Here is a 7,563-nt window from a genome sequence, read left to right on the forward strand (position 1 = left end):
TGAAGATCGGAGCAGACTTGTGTGCGGCCTCCAGGCTACTGTCCGGCTGGAGAGCTAAGTCATGCCCGTCGTGACAGTGCGGCGCGCTCGGCTGTGGCTCGAATCAATCGAGGATCAAGGCCCCGCGGATGTCAGCCGTGAAGTTCAAACTTCCAAATCTGACCTGACGGCCAGGGGCGTAGCTTTCGATTTGCTCCAGATGGCCAAGCAAATTGGCCCGCAGTGCAAAGCCGCCGAATACGAAGATCTGTCCGGGGAGGAAGGTCTCACCCTGGACTGCGTCGTTGTTGATGATCGAAGAAGCCATCGAGCCTATCGGTGACGACACAGAGGAACTTTCAATGAAAGCACCAATGTCGGTGTCAAAACCGGCGGATCTCGGGTAGGGGGTCCCGAACTGTGCGTCTTGGCGGATGGTAACAGGAGACAAGGGACACGATGTTTTACCCAGGTTCGGGTCCTCTTGATGGAGGTAAAACCCTACGTCCTGCTTGATTGATATTGATGATGTGGGTATTACAAGAGTAGATCTACCACGAGATCAAGGAGGCTAAACCCTAGAAGCTAGCCTATGGTATGATTGTTGTTCGTCCTACGGACTAAAGCCATCCGGTTTATATAGACACCGGAGAGGGATAGGGTTACACAGAGTCGGTTACAATGGTAGGATATCTACATATCCGTATTGCCAAGCTTGCCTTCCACGCCAAGGAAAGTCCCATCCGGACATGGGACGAAGTCTTCAATCTTGTATCTTCATAGTCTTGGAGTTCGGCCGGTGATGATAGTTCGGCTATCCGGACACCCCCTAGTCCAGGACTCCCTCACCCATGCTATCCCGCTACTACACATGCCTTTATCTCTCTTTGACACACATGTCACACCATTTCCCCTTCCCTTATACTAGGTTTACATCATTAATTAGTGGTCTCCCTACTCCACATACACACACTCCCTCTCACACACAAACGCGCACACAAACACACACAGACATGCACAAACACCCATTTATCTGGATCCTCATCTCTCCCCATGTCCACATGTGTATATCTCACACACTCACTCTCTGATTATGTCTATGTGTCTCCATGTTACACAACACAAAGCCCCATGCACATCTCTCTCTCTATCCTCCACACACATAGACACAAAGAATCTCTTATCATTGCCTTAGTATCTAGACATACCACACACGCACACTGTCTCTCTCTCTCGCAAACACGCCCAACAAGGGTTTCCCCATGAATAACTTATCGTCTATTCATCAATAGTCGTGACAGTACGGCGAATATGGGAGGTGAAAAGAATAAATCTACACATGCGTAGACCACCTAGTATGACTACTAGGACTAGAGCAAGCCGAAAACATGCCGCCGCCACCCCCTCCTTATCGGCGACGGGAAAACCTTTGTTTTACACAGTCGAGAAGTCATTGTGCTAAGGCCCCACATGTTGAGGCGTTGAATAGAATGTAGATCCTAGTTTACGGAAACAAGTATCGATAATACGTTTGTATCCCCATACTTATATTTCTTGTCTTATAAAAAAACCGAGTTGGTGATGATGGTACGCGTGCCATGTCACAATATAGACCGTCCGATCTATATCTGACGGATGGAAATTAAACTAAAAGATACTCGCACCTCTCTCCACACTTGCAGACAAGGCCTTCCCTCGTTCATCCTTATCTCCAACAACCTCATTCTTGAGCAATTAAAAAAGGAAGCCTTTGGAACAAACTGGCCTGGTGGCCGCTGCCGGCGTCGTCCATCCCCATGCCTCTGCTCAGTCCGACCACCAATCACCTCCACGCCCCACTCCTCTTCACCTTATCTCCTATTTCTCGAGATACCATTAGTTTTTTTACACATGGGATTACTCCCGCATGGGTCAATCCCAACAAATGTTTTATAAAAGAATGCATCTTGAAGTTCCATGCAATGCACAGACATCTTGCTGGTACTCCTATAGAAGACTAAGTTGGTGATGATGGTGTGTCTGCCATTCGTCATTTCTGACCATTAGATCTACATCTAACGACTGTGAGGTAAGTTGTTGCCTTTTCTCACCAACATCCCACTTCTCTACCAATTTGCAGAAAAAACCCATAATTAGTATCTTAAAACCAACCACATCCCTCCCTCACCTCACCAAAACATCCCAAGGAATATATTCCGATTGAAACACAATATATCTCTAGTGATATATGTATATCAAAATTAGAGTGTTTTGTATCAAGTTTGTGAATAAGTATTATTCTAATTATGATCCGTTGCAACGCACGTGAACATTGCTAGTATTTCCAACCATGCAAAAAAAATGCTAGGATTTCCATAGTTTCGAGTTTTCCATCACGATATTAGTCACACATAGTTGATATTTACTTTCAATCACGTACACATATGCACTATGTAACTAGCCTTTCTTATTAGCTTCCAAAGCTTAACTTTCACTCCTACTTACAATATGTAGAGTATTTAACAAAAAACTACCACTTTCAACCAGCCCTAGGAAGAAACTATTGTACAAAATATAGCAAAAACATACACAAAATTTCTTAATCCGCACCAAAAACTACTACCTAGTGCCGATTAGGATCATTTAAACCCGTTTATGACAGGGTTGGCCCACACGTCCGTGCTGACGAGGCAGCTTAAACCAACACATTTTGTTTGACTGTTGACACGAGGGACCCACATCTGACCTTCTATCCTGTTATTCCCCCTCAAATCATTATTTTTCCTGAACTGCCAGGACCCCAATCCTAAGTCACACCGATCTAGCATGTAACACCTCATATCACTCTGCGGCCTCACGCATCGTATTCCCATGGGTTTCGCCTTACCATGCCCGGGACCGTTTGTGCCTTTTGTCACATGTATATGATAGTGCCGCTAGCATCCATATGACAAAGAACCCGGGCTGACATGGCTTGTCGTGAACCTGAAGTGGCACTAACTTATAGGGGCAGGCATACATGACCCAGCAACGAACGTGTCGGTCATCAACGAGTGAATCCGGGCTGTAGCAACTAGGCTAGCAGGACTCCGGAGAATCCGGGCTGTAGCAGGGTAACAGGACTCCGGTAGACACCGCGTGACATTTCCCCGAAGGGACAGACACAGGAACGAAGAAGGACACATGCCGGCCAGCCTAAGTGTTCCGGAACAGTAGCAAGCTACCCGGGCTCAGTGGAAGCACTAGGAGACATTTCCCGGTAAGAGAGGCTACTAAGGATAAACAACTAGATAGTCAGATCCCACACATAGCAATACACATTACATGTACGCATAACATGCAAGTATGTGATGTACAACATGGCATCACAACATAACTCAACAACTCATATAGATAAAGGCTCAGAAGAGCCATCATAGCATTTATTACAAACAGGGATCACATGACCCAACATTCAGATCATACAAGCAACAAGCGGAAGCATTACATGTCTGAGTACAAACATCTACAAATGAAAAAGGCTGAAGAGCCTGACTATCTACAACGGCCGATCAAGATCGTAGCTGAGGTACAAACTACTTGTCGAAGCCCACGAGAACACTAGTAAGACCGAAGTCTCCGCTGCAAAAACATAAATAAAGCAACATGAGTACAAAGGTACTCAGCAAGACTTACATCAGATCCTATCATACATGCATTTGTATCAAGAGGGTAATGTGGGGTTTAGTTGCAGCAAGCCAGCTTTGACTCAGTAGCTATCCTGTTCTACGACTACGAGAAACTTCTTTGAGGTGAGATGGAGCACACGAGTCCACTAATCACCACGCAATACACTACTATGGATTCATTCCCGTTTCCCTACGAGAAGGCCATCCATAGCACTCACACTTGTATTGAGCATTTTAGAGTATCCACTTCAAGTTGTCTATGTACCATGTAAGCATCCAAGAAGTCCATAACCGCGGATGCGGCTATTTGAATAGATCATGTTAACCCTGCAGGGGTGTACTTCTTCACACACGCTCTCGCCACTTACCGCCATGTACACGTCATGTATCTCGGCAACCTTCAAGCGGAAGCCTAGCGAGGTTGTCGGCCACGACCTAACTAACCACACAAGACTCTAGTCCAGGTTTATCGCCTATTCGGGTTCCATCCGCAAGGAGATCCGGCCAAGGTTTCGCTCACGGCCCCAAACAATGTGTGCAGGGTTCCCGAGCCCACCATATGGGTGCCACTCGGTACACCAGACCACGTGTGCCTAGTCTGTCCCAAGCTCACCATGCCGGGTGCCACTTGGTGGAAAAATAGCACTACCTACAACACCAGAAACTAGTTGCGACTCCTGGACAAAGATCAAGTTGGTTAATAAGTCGAGAGGGGCCGAGTTACCGGAACCCAATGTGTGGTAGTATCAAGTCATTGGACAACATACATAGAACTCAGTGCTCAAGGACAGTTCCAGTGAGACAACCCACCATGTACTCCTACATGGCTTCTCACCGCTACCTTTACCAAATCATGTTCACACACTTAACTCTCAGCATCAGAACATCGAGCACTGCACTCCAATTCATTCCCAATGAATCAAACCTTACACACTCTAAGCAATAGCAGGCATGGCATGGTAGGAACACAACATGGCTCAATCAACTCCTACACATGCTAGTGGGTTTCAACTATTTACTGTGGCAATGACAGGTCATGCAGAGGAATGGGTTCAACTACCGCAGCACAAAGTAGCAATTGAAATGTTGTTGTCCTAATGCAATAACTGAGAGCAGGAGCTATAGAGTAGGATTGTATCGGAATGAACAAGGGGGTTTGCTTGCCTGGTAAATCAACAAGGAAGGCACTGCTCCTCAGACAGGTACTCTGGAACACTCTCCGGAGCAGGACCTATCGAGAAGGAATGGTGTTGACAATAAAAACACAATCATATGCAACAACATGATGCATGAACATGGCATGTAGATGTGATGTTGTTTTTGCTAATGCATCTAGCATTCTATTTGAATGAAGTCCATTTGAACCAAGGGTTGAAATGCAACTCCAAACTTAACATTTATAAATGCCATTCATATGTTTTCACCTATGCAGTAGGTTTGGGTTGGTTTTTCATGCATGAAACTTGTACAGATGGACAGATTGCATTTTTCTGATAATTTTTCATATATAAATTATTTCAATCTGAGCTACGGTTGAATTTCTATGATTTTTGAAGTTTATATCATTTTCTGGAATTTCTTGATTTAATTTAAATCCAGAAAATAAATAACTGCGCCAGCACTGCATCATGCTTGCATCAGCAAGTCAACAACACTGACTGAGGTCAAACCTGCCATGTGGGGTCCACACATCAGTGTCACAGTGTTAAACGGAGGTTTTTTTACTAATCTAATTAAAATCAGTGGCGCTGGGCCCACTGTCAGTGTCAGGGGGGTTAATTAGGTGGTGATTAGCGCTAAGCTAATCACCTGACAACGGGGCCCACCTGTCAGGCCGGTGGGGTCAAAGCGGTCAAACCCGCCGGCGTTTAGCCGTCGGCGAGGCCGAACACGGCGGAGGGCTCGGGATCGCCGCTCCGGCGACCATTCGGGCGACGGAGACCATCTACGAGGAGCCCAGGCTCGCGTGCATCCAGTGGGACACGCGGGAGACCATGGGGGTGCCGGAGCTCACCGGAGCAGAGCTCGCGACAGCGACCGGAGCACGGCCAAGGGCGGGCGTAGCGCTGTGGTGCACGGGGGCGGCGGCTGAGAGCACCGGGGCGTAGCCCATGCTCGTCCGCATCCAGGGGAGCAGACAGGAGGCTGCGGGGGCGCCGAAGCTCGCCGGAGCAAAGCTTGCGGTGGCGGCCGGAGCTCGGGCTTGAGCGGCAGAGGGAATAGAGGACGCAGAAGGGCAGGGGAGTAGGGGATCAACGGCGGGGCTCACAGGGGATCGACGGCGTCGTCGGAGAGCTCGGGGAAGGGCTGGAGCTGAGCGGGATGGCGAGGACGATCTCTGGCGACCGGAGATAAAGACGGCGTTGATGGCGGCTCTCCAGGGCTTCTCGCGTCGCGTGGCTTGAAGGCGAGATAGCCGGCAATGTGGCGGAGCTTCTGAGCATGGGGAGAGGGCGAGGGGACGGCGGTAGGTGGCGACGGTGGCGCTCAGCCTTGAGAGAGAAAGCGAGGGAGAGAAGAGGAGAGGACTGGGGGAGAGTGAGAGGGTCGGAGGGGGGGTGCCGCGTCGTCTGGGCATTCCAGGGCGACGAGGAGGACGCCAGGTAGGCAGCTGCGTGCCGGCGCGCACAGTGTCAGGCACCGCTTCCCCTCTGCCTACTGGCAAGAGGAGGAAGACGGCTATGCCCCTGGTGGACTGGGACAGAACAAGAACAGGCCGGCCAGAGGCGCCAGGTAAGTTCCCTGTTCTGTTTTGTTTCTACTTTTTTAATTATTCTGACATTTGTTTTGATTTAATAATAATACTAAATCATTTTATTATCTTATGCCAATTTTTGCAGGAGCTAGTGGTATTATTCCAGAGCTCCTCAACAAATGGCATAATTTTTGGACATTTATTATATATATAACATATATATCCAATGCAAATAATTATGCATTAATTCCAAATGCCCAAAATAAATACTTATGGGCTCCTAAAAATATTGGTTTGATTTTTATCTCCGTCCAATATTTTCAGAGAGAAACATGAGCATTTTCTTGGACCCTTTTGGAGCAATTTTTATTTGGGTCATTTCCAGAAACGATTCTGAGGGTTTCATAAATCCCCATTTCAAATTTAAATGAAATTTAAACATGATGCACACATGACTAGCTAGCCCTGAGCATACCAGAACTAGGGTTGTGACATGAACATTACTTCAAACAGTACTGATGCGTGTTCGTCGGTGGCGCCGGTGATGAGTGAGAGCCTCACCCCTTCGCTAAGGAACGATCGAGGAGCTACAGTTGGAAGGGACGAGGCCCTACAGTTACTACACTCTTATCTCCTCCTCGCCAGTTCCCCTCCCTCCAAAGAGAAGGCAGTTCATCGCTGCTCCCATGGATTCGCCAGGCGGTTCTCCTCCTCGTCGGGGCTGGGTGACCTTGCACTACAAAAAAAAGACACATCCGTGACATTTTGGGCCGAACGAATATTTTTCCTGTCATACATATGACACTTCTATGAGGATAATTGTGACAAAACCCGGTATCATCATAGATGTGGTGGGCTCCTACTTCTATGACAAAAAATCATGACAGAAAATGGGCTTTTCGTCCTGGGCAGGCCGGAGACGCAGCTGCATGACATTCTTTGGGCCGTCCATGACGGAAAAAACCATGGTAGAAGTGAGGGCGAGGAAAATTTCGAGGAGTTCCCGGTTACGGTGGGCGATCGGGGGCCGAGCGATGCGCGTTTCTCTCGTACACGTACGCGCGTGTGTGTGAGATGTTGGCTCTAACTGAACCGGAGCGAGGCGTTGGGCTCTAACTGAACCCGAGCGATTGCACTACAGGCTACGCGGTACTGAACCCGAGCGATCGATCGATGGATGTTAACTAAACCCAATCGAGTGATTCCTTCGCTACTGCTGCTAACTGAAGCCGATCGATTGGA

Source organism: Triticum dicoccoides, chromosome 7B, assembly GCF_002162155.2.
Source record: "Triticum dicoccoides isolate Atlit2015 ecotype Zavitan chromosome 7B, WEW_v2.0, whole genome shotgun sequence".
NCBI lineage: Eukaryota > Viridiplantae > Streptophyta > Magnoliopsida > Poales > Poaceae > Triticum > Triticum dicoccoides.